General features: G+C 44.4%; 1 protein-coding gene and 1 pseudogene across 3 annotated transcripts in view; one reads left to right on the top strand and one right to left on the bottom strand.

Annotated features, from left to right (window-relative positions):
- Positions 1-19,884, top strand: part of LOC148024214 (dynein regulatory complex protein 1-like) — a 202,872-nt gene that overhangs the window by 40,160 nt on the left and 142,828 nt on the right. The gene's annotated exons all lie outside the window — the stretch shown is intronic.
- Positions 4,317-6,642, bottom strand: LOC148024215 (uncharacterized; annotated as a pseudogene).

Here is a 19,884-nt window from a genome sequence, read left to right on the forward strand (position 1 = left end):
AAGACCCACGGAGCGCTTATTGCTTCAAGCGTTCCAAGCTGAGCACTAATGGCTACTTCTCACATAGCCGATGCGCCATCCATATCTACGGGTATAGTGAGCTTACCTCTATGCCGACCGAGTTACCTCCTCTCCCGTGCACTCCCGTAGCTCTACGATCTGAGTGCAAGCTTCAAGCAAGCTCCATCCTCAAGCTCCACGCTCCAAGCTCCATCGCTGCGAGTAAAATAAGAGAAGAGAAGAGAAGAGAAGAAGAGAGGAGAAGATGGAGAGCTTCTCCTCCCCGATCCCTCACCCTCACACACTCACTCCCTCACACTCTCACACTTCCTCTCTCAAGCACAAGCTCAAGAAAGCAAGAAGAAGAAGAAGAAGAAGAAAAGGAGAGCCACTTTTGGCCACACATAAGAATGAGCCTCTCATTCACTTTTCAACTTTATATACAAAACCCTAAATCCCTTTTGGGCGGTCATCCCCTTATCCCCTTTTTTACATGGCCGGCCGTGGCCTAGGCTCTTTTTCCCATTGTCCTTCTATCTTCCTAGCTTTCTTTCCACTGCCTGTCTACATTTACAAATTGCATGGGTGAGAGCCCAGTGCTTCTTAAATTAAATCATGATGCGCTTGCACTCTTTTACAAAAGTATTGACTTGCACTTTTCCTTGTGTGCCTTTTTCCCTTATTTAGGACTTTTTTGTGCTTCTTGTGTTTCTAGGTTTTTCTTGGCGCGCCTTTGTCTTCCGTTTCACTTTACCTTGGCCGTTGTCTTCTGCTTTAGCGTTTTCAGATTTTCCACCTTGTTCATCTGACGGTTACTTGCCCCTCCTTTGTGATTCCAACATGTCAAATTGTCAGATCTTGGCCATTGTGACAGACCATTAAAGATGGCTAGTCCATGTTCACTTCCCAAAGTCAATAGGTTTGTACCATAGGTACTCACTTCTTTATCCTGGGCTCTCCTGCGTAGGCCTATTTCATTTATGTCGATCTCTTTGAACATGGCACTGTCATGCATATAAAAGTCACTCTGTCTATCTCCAGTGTGTGCATTGAAATCTCCTACTAATAATATGTCCCCAATGCTGGCATATCTCATGATATCCTCATAGAGTACATCAAAGGGAGATCCATCTCGTGTGGCATAGATAGAATTTGCAGGAGGAAAGTAGCATATTGCGATGAATATTTGTCTCATAATTCGTAGTTTAGAGCGAATCATGAGATGAATTTCTTCGTATTTCTTTTCATTCATGGTGCGAGAAGTCTTTCCATGCCTATCACACGTTGGGGAGACGGTCCAATCACAGACCCTATGGCCATACGTCTTGTACCGTGTGTTCTTAGAAGGGGTGTTGAACATTGCTTCCATGGACGGTTGTATTAGTTCTTGATCAGATTCGTCTCCCAGATATTCATTTTCCACGGTTTGATGCTTGCATTTGTCTACATTATCCATCTCTCATACATTGTGTGCAAAGCCACTCAACTTGTACTTTGTATTGTCAGATTAGAGCAATTTCTGCGATTTCTTGCAAATTTCCAGGGTTTTCCCAACCCCTCACTAAATTTTTGCAAGCCCAGTAATCTTTTACGAGCCAAAATGCGTTCTCACTGTTTTCAGTTACTGCTCACGACTGCATTCTCCGGTCACGATTGCTTATGTCTGCATTCCCTGCTTACGACTGCATTCATTCAAACCAGCGTACGAGACTGCTCACACGACTGCATTCCTTGCTAACCAGCATGCGAGAGACCCTGCTCACGACTGCATTCATTCATTTAGGCCAACATGCGAGAGAGAAAAACTGCATTCTCTGATCAAGACTGCTCATGACTGAGTGAGAGAGACCTGCTCATGATTGCATTCCATCACGCCAGGTGCATCACCTTATGCTAGGTCCCTCATGCCACGACTGCTCACCACGAATAATGAATGTAACACCAGCAGTCGGAGAGAGCCGTCACGCCAGGTACATCACCTTACACTAGGTCCCTCATGCCACTACTGCTCACCACGACCAATGAATGTAACACCAGCAATCGGAGAGATCCGTCACGCCAACAACTGTCAGAGAACCATCACGCTAGCATCCGTCACGTCAGAGAGCTGTCATGTCAGCATCCGTCATGCCAGCAAGCCGTCAGAGATCCGTCACGTCCAGCATCTGTCACGCCAGCATCCGTCACGTGAGAGAGAGAGAGAGCCATCACGCGCCGTCACGCCTGAGAGTTGTCACGCACCGTCATGTCACAGAGAGAGAGAGAGAGAGAGAGAGAGAGAGAGAGAGAGAGAGAGGGAGAGAGGGAGGGAGAGAGAGAGAGAGAGAGAGAGAGAGAGAGAGAGAGAGAGAGAGAGAGAGAGAAAGAAAGAAAGTTATATTAACGTCTTCTAAAGACCAAAACTGGCCTATGAGACAAACTGTGATACAACTGATGAGGTCCAGCTATCCAAAATAAAAGTGCTGAATGAAAAGCTAAAAATCGGAAACTGAAAATACGGTGCTGTGAGTGTGATAAGTGTCGTGTATGTGTATGTGCGTATGTAGCTCTGGTACTCCACATAATGGCTACAAAAGGGGAACAAATGTCGGCTGTGATAGGGGAACAACTGTCGGCTGTAATAAAGTGGTGCGATGTGTATATGTAACAGATGCAGGGAGATATACTATCCTGGGATGTAGTAGCAATCGTCGAAGTCGCTAATAGCAGGCGATCCCTCCTGGATGCAGGATGTGGTACATCGGCGGTGGAGAAAGAGCAAACTGGAGGTCTGAGATCCAATGTGTCGAGTGTCGTCGGATCTGAGTCTGCTGTCGATGTAGATCAAGAATCCTCCAGATCTCTTGTCGGTGTGGCTGTGGGGTCCGAAACCCACGGATCCTCGTGCGGCGTCGGGTACGCTGGTCCTCAGCCTGCTGTAAGAGAGAGAGAGAGAGAGAGAGAGAGAGAGAGAGAGAGAGAGAGAGAGAGAGAAAGTTATATTAACGTCTACAACAGGCCAAGTTGGCCTGTGAGACCAAAATGTTGCATACAAATGTCTGGGAGATTTCAAAAGTCCCAGTGAAGCTAACATTTAGAGAGAGAGAGAGAGAGAGAGAGAGAGAGATATAGAAAGTTATATTAACGTCTACAACAGGCCAAGTTGGCCTATGAGACCAAAATGTTGCATACAAATGTCTGGGAGATTTCAAAAGTCCCAGTGAAGCTAACATTCATGCTATGTTGAACTAAATTGAGTAGGTACAAAATGATATCTGGAATTGATACAATCTAGAGGTACTCCCAGTGTGGTGTGGAACTGCTTCTGGGGTGTTCATCCTAAGATGTCCCGTATGTGTCAGTCTAGCATGGAGAGGCTAAAGCGGCGGGGCAGGGCCCTCCGATGGCAGCGTAGTATCCCTTGTATCTTCGACCAGTGTCTTCTGCGGGGACGGGGGCCGGCGGGGTGTGGTCGTTGGGCTTTACCTCTCGTTGTGGCTATTTCTAAGGTGGTCCTCGGGGGCCGGGAGGTCGGTTGGGCTGGTGCGGCCTCGCTGGTGGGGAGGGTAGCTGGTATTTGGTAGAAGTCGTTGTGTGTGCGTTGGTTGGTGGCTCCTTGTCTTTGCTCCGTGGTTCGTAGGAGGTGGTCTCTGTGGCGTTGTATTTCCAGTAGAAAGAGCCCCAGGCATCTCTGGTCTTTGAATTCCATCACCTTGGAGAGTGGTCCGAATCCTTCTCTGAATAGGCAGTGGAAGCGTCCCCGGATTTCGTAGTACACTGGGCATCTACAGATATAGTGTTCCTTTGTCTCTGGCTCGAGATGGCAGAGCTGACAAATTCGGTCTTCTGGGGGGAAGGGGTTGGCCCCGTATCTGCCCGTTTCGACCCGTAGTTGGTGTGAGGACGTGCGGATCTGTCCGATAGCACTTCTGACCCCGTGAGACAAGTGTGTGTCCATGTAGCTTGGGCGGGTGATGAAGCCGTCCAGGGAGATATGCAGGAAGTGTTCTCGGTAGAAAGCCTTCTTGGTTTCTAGTTCCGATGTGGGGGTCACCCATGTCCTGGCGGTGTCTGTTCAGATGATATCCATTCTGGTGATGTGATTTACCTCCTCTCGGCTGAGCTCCAGGTGTGGGCAGTCTAGGCTGTATTGTAGTGGGGGGAGGTGGTCCATGTGCAGGCCATGGAGCCATAGCCAGGTCTCTGTTCGGGCGTACTAGCACTCAGTGTCCCCTTGTGTTGCTAGCTGTTTGGATGACTTCAGGGCGAGTCTGGGGTACCGGTGTCGGGGCAAGTCCCATATTCGGCGCAAGAATGTCACGGTCTGGAAGAGGGCCTCAGCCACGAGGGGCGGTGCCCCCAGCTCTGCGCGGATGATCTCGTGTGGTACGGAGGGCTTGCTTCGGATCATCCGTGAGATCATAGGTGGCCTCCTCCTCAGGCAGTGGCTGATTTTGTGGGGCTCTCCGCGTGTGGTAGAGATTGGACCCCCATATGGGAGCCCCGTACAGGAGGGTTGGTGTGACCAAGGTGTCAAAAAGCCAGAGTTTTGTCCGGGGTTCCTGGAACTGTATGCGGGCACATTGGTTCTCTATTGATCCAAGGGCTGCATAGCCTCGGGTTAGTCTATCTTCCGCGGCTTTTCTCAAGGTAAATCTCGGTCCAGAGAATGTAATCCCCAGATAGACGTATCTTTGGACCACGTCCACGGTTTCTCCACCGTATGTGAAGGGGGGTACCGACCGACGGAGCCATTGGGTTGATGTGTTGAACACCATGACCTTGGTTTTCCCCAGGTTCACAGTTAGGTCTTTGTCTTGGCAGAAGGCCTGTAGTGCGTCCAGTTGGCGTCCGCATATAGTAAGATAGGTATCAGTGTCCCTCCCAGGCTCGATCCCACCTCGCCCAATTTATCTATGTACTCTGAGATCTCATCAATGTAGAGGCCAAATAGGGTGGGCGAGAGTGGGCATCCTTGCTTGACTCCGATGGTGCTGGTGATCTCCTTTGACAGCCCTCCCGGTGCCCGAACTCGGCCCGTTACCGATTCGTATAGTGCCAGTATCCCCCATCGTATTTCGGTTGGTACCTCTAGTTCTTGTAGTCTCTGCGTGAGCCTCGCTCGTGGGACTGTGTCAAAGGCCTTGCGGAAGTCCACGAAGCAGCAGCACACCCGTCTTCCATGCGCTCTGCCCTCCTCTATGATGGCTCTCAGTGTGAGGATATGGTCAAGGGTGCAGAACCCCCTCCTAAACCCTGCTTGTCCTGCTGCTCAGTGTTGGTGTTGCTCTGCCCACTTGCTCAGCTCGTGTTCCAGTATGGATCCATAGAGCTTGGCTAGTACATGGCCAACCATGACTGTTCGGTAGTTCGTAGGAACCATGGGGTCTCCGGCCTTCAGGATAGGTATTATGGTGTTGGTTGACCAACTGGCTGGGAAGCCTTCGCATAGGGCTCTGTTGAACATGTGTGCTAGGAGAGGTGCCAGTATGTCTCTAGCATGGGTCAAATGCTCTGCTACCAAGCCTTCGTGGTCTTGGGCACGGCCATTTTGGAGTCTGTCAATGGTGTTCCGAACCCGCCCCGTGCTGAAGAATGTGGATGATCCGGGTTTGCTCCCTGGGGGCCGGGGTAGCTGGGGCTGCTTGGGTACTTGGTATAGTGAGGTTGCATATGCGTGCCAAGTGTTCGGGGAGGTGATGGGCGTCTGGGCTCGGGGTTCCTGAAACGCCTTCCATGCCTCTTTGCTGTCCTGTCCTAAGAATAGCTGGTAGAACTCGTGTTCCACTTTGGAGAGGTAGGCTCGTTTCTTCCGTCGCACTAGGCGACGGAAGATCAAGCGTGCCTGTTTATGTGTGTGTACTCCCCGTGCTTCGTCCTGTTGAAGACGGAGCCGGCTTTCCCTGCACTCTACGTCGTACCAGCTATTCTGTGGGACATTCTTGTTCGGAGGGGTGGGGTGGGGGGAGGGGGATGTGTGGGGGAAGTATTCGGCAGCTGAGGTGTGTAGTGTGCCCGCCAACTGTGCTGTGACCTCCTCCAGGGGTGTGTGGGGGTTCATTTCTTGCAGGCTCCAATAGAGATGGTCGGAGTATGCGCTCGCAGTTAGCCTGGTAAAGTGGTACCTGGGGAATCTTGGGGGGTTAGGTCATACCTGCAGGTTATGTCAAATTGTAGGTATGCATGGTCGGCAGCCACTGCGAGTGGGCGAGGTGATCTTTTAAGGGACTGGACGTCGGGGATAAGTGATAGAGGGCCGAGGATATAGTCCACTGTGCTTGTTCCCAGTCCGTGTGCTCCCCCTAACGCCAGTAGGTGTTCGCCATATTCGGTGCACTCAGCTGTGTCCTGTGACGCCCGGTTGAGTCCTATCTCCTACGGTGCAATCTCTTTGTACATGTGGTCTTCGCTCTCGAAGAAGGGGGTCTGCCTTTGTGCTGTGCGTGCGTTGAAGTCTCCAGCCAACATGACATCCCCCAAGCTGGAGTAGTGCATGATATCTTCGTACAGTGGTAGGTATGGTGACTCGCCCTTCTGTGGTGCGTATGGAGAGTGTGCTGGTGGGAAATAGCACACCACCATGTATATGTCTCGGGGGCGATCTGTGTGTATCCGGATCCACATGAACCGGGCTTCCTCATCTTTCCGCATGACCTGCACCATGGGCTGTAGCTCCTCCCTGTACAACACAGCCACCCCTCCGGACCCTCGGGGCCCTCCTTTTGTTCGGGCTCTAGGGCGGCATGCCGTCTCCCATCTATATCCCCTCACTTCTGGTAAGTAGGTGCCTGGGCTTTGGTGGGTTTCTGTGTAAGGACGATGTCCTTGGCGGTGAAGGTCTCCTGGAATAATCCTACATCTGTCTTCATAGCTCCGTTGCAGTTCCACACTGCAAAACTCAGGTGGGTCTCATAGGCCGTGCCCCGTCATTGGCGCTCATCTGTGATAATGACCCGACCATCTCTGTATACTGCCCATTTTCCCGCTTTGCGAGCCTCCAGGATCTGTGGCATGCATTCTTTACGGTGTGCCACCTGTGCGGGTGTGAGGTCATCCTCTAGGTAGACTTTTTCCCCTTTTAGAGCTGTCCTTTTAGAGAGAGAGAGAGAGAGAGAGAGAGAGAGAGAGAGAGAGAGAGAGAGAGAGAGAGAGAGAGAGAGAGAGAGAGAGAAAGTTATATTAACGTTATCTAAAGACCAAAACTGGCCTATGAGACAAATTGTGATACAACTGATGAGGTCCAGCTATCCAAAATAAAAGTGCTGAATGAAAAGCTAAAAACTGGAAACTGAAAATACGGTGCTGTGAGTGTGATAAGTGTCGTGTATGTGTATGTGCGTATGTAGCTCTGGTACTCCAGATAATGGCTACAAAAGGGGAACAGAGAGAGAGAGAGAGAGAAGAGAGAGAGAGAGAGAGAGAGAGAGAGAGAGAGAGAGAGAGAGAGAGAGAGAGAGAGAATTCTATCTTGCCTCTTTACAAGAACCAGACAGCCAAAGAGTTACAAAATCATGGCAAAGATGCGGAGGAAATTGCCATATGCCAGGGACGTAAGTCCTCCTGAGAGAGCATGTCAGAGTGCCGGAGAAGATCTATCTGCCAATACAAGAGACCTTTAAGCCTTGCAATATGCCGCTGAACATTATAGGCGGAATAAAAAAGGAAAGCATTCCGAATGGTCCAGTTGTGCCAACAGTCCCAATATCGAAGAAAGTGAAACAAGATCTTCATATATGGCTGTGCCGGTGTGGGATATTTGGGTTGCGCAAAAACCCAATCAAACGGGTGTAGCGAGAAATCAACCCCCGCTCGCCAGACGGCTGACAAGAATGACCAGATTTTTTGAGCAAGGGGGCAAGAAATAAAACGATGATGGGTGGATTCCATAGTGGTGGTGCAAAAGAAACAGTTGCCATTGGAGATTCGGCGCTTGGAAAGAGCTGAAGCAAGTGAAAGACCACCAATCATCACCCTCCAAAGAAAGACCTTATATTTGAAGGGTGTCTTATTTAACCAGCCCTCCATCACAGTTACCCTCCACCATGACTGGGATTTATGCAATCCCCATAGAGTATTAGCTTTAGTAACCAGCCATTGATGATCTTTAATCAGAAGATGATACATCTGGTTAGCTGAAGCCTTTTCTAAATTCAGCCTGCCTGCAAAGTCCCAGTCTTGCCAGGGACGATCCGTAGCAAGGGCAGGAAAGGGTTGTCTGCTCTGAAGCACCATCAAAAGCTGTTCCCATAAATACCTGTATCCACGAGGGATCCTGAAAAGCCTCCTGGCTGTACGAAACGATATCAACACATTGCGACTCGCAAGGGTAGCATCCGCGACCGAAGTTAAGCCCAAACGTGCCATGCGGTTGAATTTTGGTCAAAGCTCATGTTTACCTTCCCACGAAATTAACCGCGAGACTGCCAAGAGTTCCAATTGAAAAGAATTAGTAGCTAAGCGATCCTCCATTGGATGCCATTGAGACTTCCGGAGGACCAGTCTCCAAGAACACACCAAATGGGCAAGCAGAGATGAGGAAGAACTGGAGAACCGAGAATCGGCATTAAGAACATGCCACCAAGAACTGCGGATTTGGGTATTACCATGTAGAAGCCCGTGATCCTCAAGAAAATAACGGGCTATGATGACCCAAGGATAATAATCCGAGCACATGGCGCGAAAAAGAGACCAGCGGAGTGCCAGCATATGAGTTTGGGCATCTAAAATAGCCCCTCGACCCATGCGTTTTGGGGTGCACTCATGCGACCAAGAAATCCAGGAAATGCCTGCATGCAAGGAATCCTTCTTCCATAACATGAAATGAAAAGACTTAGTAAGAGCATTCAGTGTAGTAGTAGTCCAGGGCAGCAATGGCAAGAAATATGTAAGCATTGGCAACATAATTGTCTGGGCTACTTTGAGGCGAACATGGAAGGGCCAGGCCTGAGACTTCCAATACAGAAACTTAGCCGCCAGTTTCTGTGAAATCCACTGTAGTAGCTGCTTTGGGGGAACATCAACACCCAAAGGATACCCAAGATGCCTGACAATGGAGCCACAGGGGACAACCATTCCCTGCCAGTCCAGTGACTGCAAATCCGACTCCGTGCAGCTGAGAATGGCTGATTTCAAAGCGTTGATGCGAAGACTAGAAGCCTGACCAAAGAGAGCCCAAACATCTAATGCTTTGCGAAGGTTATCCTTGTCCGCACGCAGAATCATAAAACTGTCATCAACCAAGGATTGACTAATGAAGTGCTGTCTAGAGGGAAGCGACAATCCAGCCAACTGTCAGTGTGTACACACGATGGGGTAGAGCCATCGTGTATCTTGTAATCATGTAAACTTTTTCGTAATTAATACAATTACCTTTTACGAAAAAAAAAAAAAGAATTCTATCTTGCCCTCCTGTGTACAGAGCTAGGGTTCATGTCTGCCATATCAAGCCCCATTTGTGACCAGACCACAGGTCATGTGCTTGTGCCTTGAATGTGTGCATAGAGATTCGTGCAAAGTGAGCAGCAATAAGAGTAGAGAATAGAGCCCAAGCACTGACATGAAGAGTTGCAAACCTATGCATAGATAGATTTGCTTGGCTAGAAGACTTCCAACCTGCACGCACATACAAGTGCAGTTGGACAGAGGCTTGCATACCAAGACAATTTGCACACTTGCTCTTGAACAACATGCATACCTGTGCCTAGTTAGAGGTCTCATATCTAGCAATAGGGTTGTGCAACACAATGCAGACTCGGACAGGACTAAGAAATGGATGTTTGCTCCCCTATGTTTGAGCTGAACTCCACTTTCATTGATGTGCGGTAGATGCCTTGGGGCCTTATATGGATGAGGATGAAATGGTTTGGAATTCTGATATTGAACATATAGAGCTAGTTGTCAAGGGCTGTCACTAGTCAGCTCTTGTGTTATGCTCATTTGTTCGATTAGTTTCATGGGACATCATCCATAGAGGGTGCCTTTGTTGCATCTTCTTCAGAAGGGGTAGCAAGGGAAGGGCAAGCACACTCCACCTTCCAATGAACATCCAAATCCAAACCAAGCTAGTGAGTCACAAGGAACTTCCCAGTTAAAACTTAAAACTGGGTGCCAAATTGTACCAAAGAAAAATAAGTATTATCAACATTGTCAAAAGGCTGGTCACTTTGACGATAAGTGTTGTTTAAAGGCTAAGGGCAGTCCCCCCCCAAGACTCGTGTGTTGAATCCATTTGGTGCAGGCACTTTCCCCTCCCCACTCCTCCCCCCCCTCAGTCGAGATAGCATGATAGACCCACTGCTCACATGGTTGTTGGTTCTTCTACTCCCTCTTCACTTGAGGAGTTGTTAGGAATGTCTGTCTATTCTATTGTTGTGGACTTTAGTTATTCTTGGGCATGTGTTGCCTCTCTTGAGGAACAACTTGATGAGTCCCCTTCCTGCTCCGAGTTGCCTGCTCCTTTGAGTTCATAGCCAGAAGCACTTGAGCCCACTTTCTCTAGAGACAATTTGGCCCCACAGATTGTGGTCTTTCTCCAGTTCAAATATTTGTGATAGTGAACGCGATTCCTTTCTACTCCCCACTTGCACGTCCCTTGATCCTTGTAGGGCACGCTCTAGTTTGTCTTCTCCTTTCCGTTGCACATTTCTTCTTTTACTTTCTTACATTCTTAGCATATCTACCTTTTGGTAGTGGGAGTCTCATTCACATTTGTCTATAGCACTCACTTGCACTTAACATTGAAGTCAAGGTTTGCATGTTTTATGATCTTATGTAGTTGTTTTCGCTTCCTTTTGCAAGTTGACATTTGCTTCTATAGGATCTACTGCCTAGCAAAACCTTGGATTGTTCGTGAATATGAGATTTTGGGTCGAATTTGTCTTTCAAGGAGTAGAGTGAAGACCAATCCCTAAGCAAATCAAGGGGCAAATTGGTTTGGAGGCTTGCTAGTCAGTTTTGACACCAAGAGGCACTTGGATTAGTGGAGGAGATTAGAGGATCTCAGTTGTACTCCTTCCATTTTCAATACAAGATAAAGAAATATCACAAGGGGCACCGGTTTTGGGGCCTATAGGGTATCGAATGTCTAAGATTAAAGCGGCAAAGTGTGTATTTTCAGTTTATATGAATTTTATGCTTGCTGTAATTAGTGCTTAATCAGGTTTTTTACCATCCTATCCGAGGAAGAAGGTTGGTTCCAAGGTTCCATCATGGGAATACCATGAATTTCCTCGAATTGGTGGGCCCAAGGCACCTGATTCAAGGTCAAAAGCTTTGCTGGAGTGCTGAAATTGTATTCAGCTGAGTATTACAATAAGAGTGTCTTCAGATAGTGAGATGGATTAAGCAGGGATGATGCCTCTCAATCTGAAAATTCACTAAGTGTTGGGGAAAATGCAATGCCTAATCTTGGACAAGGCATGTAGCATGGACAACAAGGTGATAATGTTGGTTTAGACCAAAATGTGGGTCCTTCTAGGCCTTTAGAAGTTGATGATCAATAAGAGGAAGAGGAATTTGATTACCAATTTAAAGATCAGCTGAGGATAGTAGGTAAAATGTTTATGCAATTAGCAAACGATCCTCAATTCATGTGCTTTTTAAACCCCTTGAAGGAGGTCAGTAAACACAGCTTTAGGATAGCAAGATGCACCGAAGGAAGAGCCAATATTGCAGCATGATGTTTCAAATGTGGATGGGAAATGTATCTTGGTATGGATGGTAGTATCTAAATTTCCATGCACAGTCACATTGCAATGGTCCAAAGTATGCAAATAAGAACGTTTCTTGATACATTTGGTGCTCCTAGCATGCTAGGTACACACGAGTGGCTAGTCAACTGGATACAATGTTGCATATTAGTTAAGTTGGAATTGTAGCAATGTGAAAGTGTAAAGCATCGCAATGCTTAAGGGGAAGAAAGGCCTATAGCCTAGTGGAGGTTTCAAGGCAACTAAAGTTGGAAGTAAAGTTTCCATATGCTTCTTGGTGAAGCTTTAGCATTGTTTTACCAATAGATGCAAAGTGGATGACTTGGCAAACCATCCTTATTTGTTGCAACTTTGCCAAGATGCCTTTTAGTTAAGAGTGGACTCAAGTAGGTTTAGTAGAGAAGGGGTCCGGAGCATTGCCTGATGCTCAAGGGGGAGGTAGCACTTCCACTCCAGTTGTGGATAGCTCTCGTATGTAGTGGATCTCTGATGTATTCAGCATGCATCCAAGGTATTGTGCTGACAATATGTCTGCCATGATGTGATTACTCAATGTACTAGTCACTATCAGATATATGCAAATGAGTATGAGTTTCACCCGAGCATTGAACTATACTTTTGCATTAGTTTATGATCGGTTTGGCATGAGTTTTTGCCTCAATTTTGAGACAAAAATTCTGATAAGTTTCAGCTTAGTTTGAGAACTGTTTATGGTCTCTTTTGTGATCAGTTTTTGCATTAGTTACTGATCAATTTTTGCAATTAGTTTGGGATCACATTTGCAACGGTTTGTGATGAGTTCTTAGATTAGCAAGTGATCAGCTCATAATTGGTTTATACTCATTGTTCAATGGTCTACATCTGGTTCCATGGACAACAGTATGTTAGTGATTGCCATTGACAATTTCAGCCATGATTTATGCTGAATTAATGCTTTTCTATGGTTGATAGTCTAAACAGTTGAGAAACATGAGTTATGGATGTATCCAATGGGTTTCTAGCAACAATTCTGGATTTATTTTCAGTTTTATGTTATATATATGCTGGCTGCAAATTTTCAGCAGAATTGGGGTATATGATATGGTTGGACAATACTGGCCAATGTTGTGACTGTGATGCCTTATGGAAATTCCAGTGCAACATGTTGTGCAATTGAGGACGATTGCAAAGATTTCAAGGAAGTGGTCTGTCACGAGGATGTGAAATTTTATTGCTTTGCTTAGCATTTGATTAAAAGGTAATCAAATGTGCTAATGTTACTTGCACATGTGAAGTGCAAGATAATTATTTCACAGTGTGGGACCTAAGACCTTGAGATATTAGTTGGTGCCAAAGGCAAAAGTTGTAATAAGTTATGCTTGACAGGTACTAGGTAGTATTCAGTGTCAGATTTGGGCCTAGATCAATTTATTGGCTACTAATGTTAGTGGTGACAATAGAGACTAGATATTAATTAATTAATTAATGCTAGTCTAGGGGGCAATAACTACTCAAGGATACTTGGAGGAGAAATTGACCTAGCCAATTTAATTATTGGTTGGTGAAATTAATGTTTTGAGTACTATGATAATTATTAAAATAATTTTCAGAATTAATTTAGTAAGCTGGATAATGTTAGAATATGGGATTAGAAGATTGCTACTTGGCAAAACTTGCCCATGCAAGTGGAAAAAACGTATTCAGGGACTAATGAAAGTCTATTTCAGCCATTGTGAGAGAGAAGGAGGCTGTGTTGGAGAGCAAGGAGATGCTACTGATGTGATTTGCAGCCTCCAGGGATTAGTTCCACGTCATGTGATAACAGTTTGGAGCCCTCTAGAAGTAGATGACAACAACCGAAGGTTCTTCTGGTGTTGATGATAGCATATAGGAGAGCGCAACAATCTTTCTGGTGGTCCTAAGCTATAGATGACAGTTTCCATGGTTGTTTGAGTAGTGCATCAGTAACTTTTTAGCATTTCTCGCAATGAAACTCTGAAATTTCTCTCTACAATATTCTCTTTGATCTCCCAACCATCTCTCAAGTTATCTTAGCATGTTCTAGCAGTTTGAGCCATCAGAGGAAGAGATATAGTGAATCTCTAATATAAACCCTAATTCACAATAGAAATTAAGGTTTGACGAAGACGATCAAGAACAGAGAAAAAGTCATCCGATTCCAATGAGCACGAGCGATCCTTTCACCTCCCAGCCTTGCCTAGTTCATTGCTGGCCAGACCCATCGTGATCCGATTGCCAGCCGTCAAACCTTGGTGAGTCCTACTATTCTTGGACTCTCTTTGGTTCTAGGCTCTCCTAAACCCCGTTCGGGTGCCCAAGTCCCCGGACGGTCATCCTCGTGCATGTTTCCCTTGATTTACCTTAATGTCACATTAATGTCACATTTCCTTCCCCTTAAGAATCGGTTTCGTCCTCGAAAACGATACTTGGAAGGTCTAACTGTAAATTGGGAAACCTTTTCTTTAAAGTACTTACTCGCTCCCATGTTGAGCTTTCTTCTGAACAATCTTTCCACTTAACCAAACATTCTTGATAAATAGTATTCCTTGTTGGTCTATTACGAATATTTAATATTCTTTCTGGTTCATGTGGATTAGATTGGTCATTTAATAGCTCCTCAATGTCATCATTTAAGATTAGATTATCCAAATCACCCAGTTTCTTCCTTAATTTACTTACATGAAAAACTGAATGTATTTTACTACCAGCAGGTAGTTGGAGCTTGTAAGCCAATTCTCCCACCTTTTTAAGTATTATGAAAGGACCACAATACCTCGGTGAAAGCTTTGGACATTGTTCTGTTTTCATGGTTTTAGTTTGTTCAGGCACCTCAATTCTCCTTCTTCAAAGGAGATGTCTCTTCGGTGAGGATCTGCATATGCTCTAGCTCGATTTTGAGCTTTTTTAATATTTTCTTGAGCAAATTTTAACATACCATTCATATCCTCCAAAAAATCTTTAGTTGCCTGAACCTTAGGACTGCATAAGGAGCTTTGGGTTGAAACCCATACATTAACATAAATGGACTATATCCAGTGGAAGAGTGCTTGGCACTATTATATGCAAACTCTGCTATCGGTAGATACTCTTCCCAATTAGTTTGCCTTTTACTTACATATGCCCTAAGCATATCTTCAAGGATTTGGTTAACCCTTTCAGTTTGCCCATCAGTTTGCGGGTGATCCGCTGTACTCATGCTAAGTTTAGTATTCAACTTCCTAAATACCACACGCCAAAATTGACTATCAAATTTCCTATCCTGATCAGAAACTATATTTGCCGGAAGGCCATACAATCGGTATATGTTCTCTACGAACAATCTAGCCAATTCTGGTGTTTTAACATCAGTTGAAGTTGGAATGAATCTAGCCATTTTGGTTAACCTATCCATAATCACCCACACAGAGTCGTGCCCCCTCTGTGTTCTGGCTAAAACAACAATAAAATCCATGGAGATACTCTCCCATTTTCCCGAAGGAATCTCTAGTGGATGGAGAAGTCCTCCCATTTTCAATCTTTCAGCCTAGGAAGATCTCCCATTTATTACATTTGACCACATAGTCAAGGATGTTCTTATTCATTCCAGGCCAATAGAACTGCCTTTTAATAAGACTATAAGTCTTATTAACTCCTGGATGTCCCGCGCTAGGGGTATCATGACACTCAAAGAGTATCTGGCGCCTTATTTCTGTATCTTTCGGGACACATACCCTACCCTTGTAGAGTAAATAACCATTATCAATGGTAAAATTCTTCCACTTGAATCCAGTTTGAGCAACCCCTGATGCTCCATTTCCTTGTTGAACATTCTCAGATATTCCTTCCTCAGTAGAAGCACTTTCATTTGGATCCCTGTTTTTTATTGCTTTCCATATGTTGGAATATGTCGGATCAACCTGGCATTTCCCTTTTAAAGATTCAAGCAAGTTGGAAGTGAACTGAGTAAAACTCAATTCATTAATGATGGGCATTTTGCTGAGTGCATCAGCTACTATATTATACTTTCCTTTTCTATATCTTATCTCATAGTCGAACTCTTGGAGGAGTTCAGTCCATCTGGCTTTACGCCCGTGTAAATCCGGTTGATCATTAAGCCACTTAATGCTTTCATGATCCGATAAAATCAAAAGTTTGGCACCGTACAGATAGTGCCTCCATTTCTTCATTGCATGTACTATTGCATACAGCTCCCTCTCATAAATAGAATAATTCTGTTTTGCACGGTCTAATTTCTTGCTTTCAAAAGCAACTGGTCAACCTTCTTGTAATAAGACCGCGCCTATCGCCTTATCACTGGCATCAGCTTCAACCACAAATGGTTTATTGGGATCCACAATTAATAATACTGGAGCTGTAGCAATAGCTACCTTAAGTTTTTGAAAACTTTCATTTTGGTATGTTCCCCAATTAAAGCTTTTTCCTTTCCCTTTAAGTTGGTCTGTCATTGGAACAGCTATTTTGGCATAATCTCGAATGAATCTACGATAAAATCCAGATAAACCTAGGAAGATCTGCAGCTCTTCCAGGTTCCTTGGAGATGGCCATTCAATAATTGCCCTTACTTTTTCTGGATCCATGTTGATTCCCTCTTTCGAGATAATATGCCCCAAATATTTGACCTCTTGTGCAAAGAATTCACATTTAGTTTTCTTCGCATAAAGGGAATGTGTTCTTAACAGTTGGAATACTAATTGTACGTGTTCCAAATGTTCTTCTCTTGATTTACTAAAGATCAAGATATCGTCCAAGAAGACTACTACAAAATGTCCTAGATAGGGCCGTAAAATACTATTCATCAGCTTCATAAAGGAAGCTGGTGCATTAGTGAGGCCAAAAGGCATCACCAAAAAATCATAATGCCCGTATCTAGTACGAAATGCTGTCTTGGGAACATCTTGTGCCTTAATTCTTACTTGGTGATAGCCTGATCTTAAATCTATATTTGTGAAGAATTTTGCCCCTTGTAATTGATCAAAAAGATCTTCCATTCTGGGCATAGGAAATTTATTCTTCACCATTATTTTATTAAGTGCTCTATAGTCAACACAAAGTCGCATAGAACCATCTTTTTTCTTTACTAATAAAATTTGTGAAGCCCAAGGTGAATTATTGGGTTGTATAAACCCTTTATCAAGGTAATCCTTAATTTGTCTTTCAACTTCTTGGTGTTGTGTTTCACTTAACTTATATGGTGGTTTAGAAATAGGGTGTGTATTCTTATTTGTGTCAATTGGGTGATTTATATCACCCCTATCTGGTGGAAGGCCACTTGGTAAATCAGAAGGAAACACATCTTTAAAATCATCTAACAAACTACTTAATTCATTATTTATATTCAACTCACAAACATAAGAAAATTGTTGCTTTATATTACAAAAAGTAAAAGTGTTTTGTATAGGAAGAGACCATAACATATATACCTCACAAACTTCCTTCTTTATCAGCTTCTGAACTTCAGTAGAACATAGCAAAGGATTATCAGATACTTCATGTTCACCTTGAATGACAAAAGTCTTACCATCTCTTTCAAATTCCAGTGTATTATGGTGATAACTACGTTTTAAGGATGGTTCCAATCCCCATAGCCACTCCCTCCCTAGAGCAATATCCGCTCTTTCCATATTCGTAATTTGGAAATCAAGTTTATCTTTATATCCTTGAATCTCAATTTTCAAATTGGATACCATTGTATCCCATATTTTATTATCTTGACCTTGCATCATACGAACAACATATTGATGCCTACTCTTTTGTTGGGGAAGTTTCAATTTTTTGACAAGTGCATAATTTATAAAATTATGTGTAGCAGAGTCATCAATCATGACTCTAACCCTCTTTCCAGCTATCAATCCATGTACTCTAACTAAATCATGTGGCCCAAAAGTAGGCTGCCACATAGAAGTTGACATACAACACTTGTGTTGTACATCCATATGCAAGACCTCTAAAGATTTATACCTTTCATGCCCTTTAATTCTAAGGTCTGCACTACATGGATTTGTTTTTCTTTTTCCTTGCCCTTTTCCTTATCCCTTCCTTTGTCTTCCCCCTTTTTCCTTTGAGGGTAATTCCAAGCAGCATGGTTAGGGGATAGGCAATTGAAACACAACTTTTCTTTTTTAGCCTTATCAAAGTCATCAGGACTTAACTTTTGCCTCACATATTGTTTCTTTTCAAAAAGTTTACCCTTAAAAAATGGCATTTTTCTTTTAAATTTGCCCACAAATTTTGAGGTTTCCAATTCCTTAGACTTGGGCTCCGTATCAGTGAGACTAGTGAGTGTACCTGGACGCATACTATCTTCATGAATTAATGCAAATTTAATTGCCTCTTCCAGTGTCTTAGGTGAACTCCTTTTTACTTTCTTTTTACAGGCTTTATCTAGTCCCCTAATGAATCCTCTTGTCTTTTGAAATTCATCTATTCCTTCCAATTTGAGGGTTCTCACGATATTCCTCTAGATATGTCAGCAGGGGTCTTCCCTTTTGTCTGACATAATCCCAATCTTCCCAATTTCTTTCCATTTCATTTTCAGGAATGAATTCTTTCAAAAAGACGGATTCAAATTGAGCCCAAGTTTCAGATATTTTATTTGCCTCCTTTAAAGTTCGCCACCATTTATATGCTTTGGGCCTCAAAGTTAAACTAGCCTCCAGTGCTTGGAGATGTGGTGGGGTATTTTTAAGTTTATGTAAATCTTCCCATTTTTGGAGGAAATTAAAGATTGTATCTTTATTTCTATCTTTTTCCTCCCCGTGAAACTGAGGGGGTTTCATATCTTTTAGAACTGGATTATCTCTCAACTTGTGGTGGGGTTCCTTAGGATCTCGCATAGTCACATCTAAATCTTTCGATGAAGATGGGACATCCGAGGTTTCTATCTTATTTTTATCTCTTTCTAACAATAAAGTTAATTGAGATTTTATTTCAGTGAGTGTTTGAGTTAAAAATTCCATTTGAACCCCCTGAGCCTGCACAGGAGCAGTAAGATCATCAAATTGTTCTCGTGTAGCAAAGAATTCTTCCCACTGTTCCTCTTGCATTTCCGATTCATGGGGATCTACCATAGGGTGGTCCCCAGAACTAGAACCTTCCATTACTCCCTCTTTCCCTTTTTCTGCTATTAATACACTGGAATTGGAAAGCAAAGATAAGAAACTTGCATACAAAGTAAAGTACTTCCCTGATTATAATGGCAGGCAACTGTTGCTGGTTTCGTAAATAAACCCGAAGAGTAAGGAACAAATTTTGCCTTCCCGGACTAGACCAGTCACGCTGGAAATGAAGTTCTTCGGCAGAAAACGGGACTATCACGTGAACCACCAATATGTCTTTTATTTGTAGGACGAGTGTGACTAATTTCAGTCAGCTGGTAGCGAACTGTTGAATGATTGCTCTTCCCAGACGATTGGTGTAACGTGAGTTACATGAAACTGCTCTCTTCCAAAACGATTTGTATGACGTGAGGCACGCGTGAGGCACGTGAACTCAGTCTTCACGCATTAATCTTCTTGCGACGTCTCACGTAAAGAGACGTCGCGTTACGGCGTCTCACGCTCCTTGTGACATCTCATGGTCCGTGGCACGTCTCACGCCTTTCACTTTCCCTTACGGCCTGTCACGCTTTTACGGCGTCTCCCTTTTCGGCCAGTAATAACATATGACGGGTAACGTATCCGTCATTTCGCCTAGCCTCAGACGTATCCGTCAATTCGCCTGGCCTCGCTTGAAAGGAACTTCACGAATGGCTCTGATACCAATGTCAGGCGACGACCTTGACAGGAGGCTCTGGAGAAGACGATCAAGAACAGAGAAAAAGTCATCCGATTCCAATGAGCACGAGCGATCCTTTCACCTCCCAGCCTTGCTTAGTTCATTGCTGGCCAGACCCATCGTGATTCGATTGCCAGCCATCAAACCTTGGTGAGTCCTACTATTCTTGGACTCTCTTTGGTTATAGGCTCCCCTAAACCCCGTTCGGGCGTCCAAGTCCTCGGACGGTCATCCTCGTGCATGTTTCCCTTGATTTACCTTAATGTCACATTTAATGTCACATTAATGTCACACTAAGACTTGAATTCCAATAACTGAAATTGAGGAATTTCAAGGAGATTCAAGTGGCTAGTTAGCCAATATCAGATTTGGGGATTGAAATTGAGGAATTGCAGGGAGATTCAAGAGGCTAGTTAGCCAATAT

Source organism: Lygodium microphyllum, chromosome 15 (assembly GCF_053477565.2).
Source record: "Lygodium microphyllum isolate KBCC chromosome 15, Lygodium_microphyllum_v1.1.10, whole genome shotgun sequence".
In the NCBI taxonomy this organism is placed as follows: Eukaryota; Viridiplantae; Streptophyta; class Polypodiopsida; order Schizaeales; family Lygodiaceae; genus Lygodium; species Lygodium microphyllum.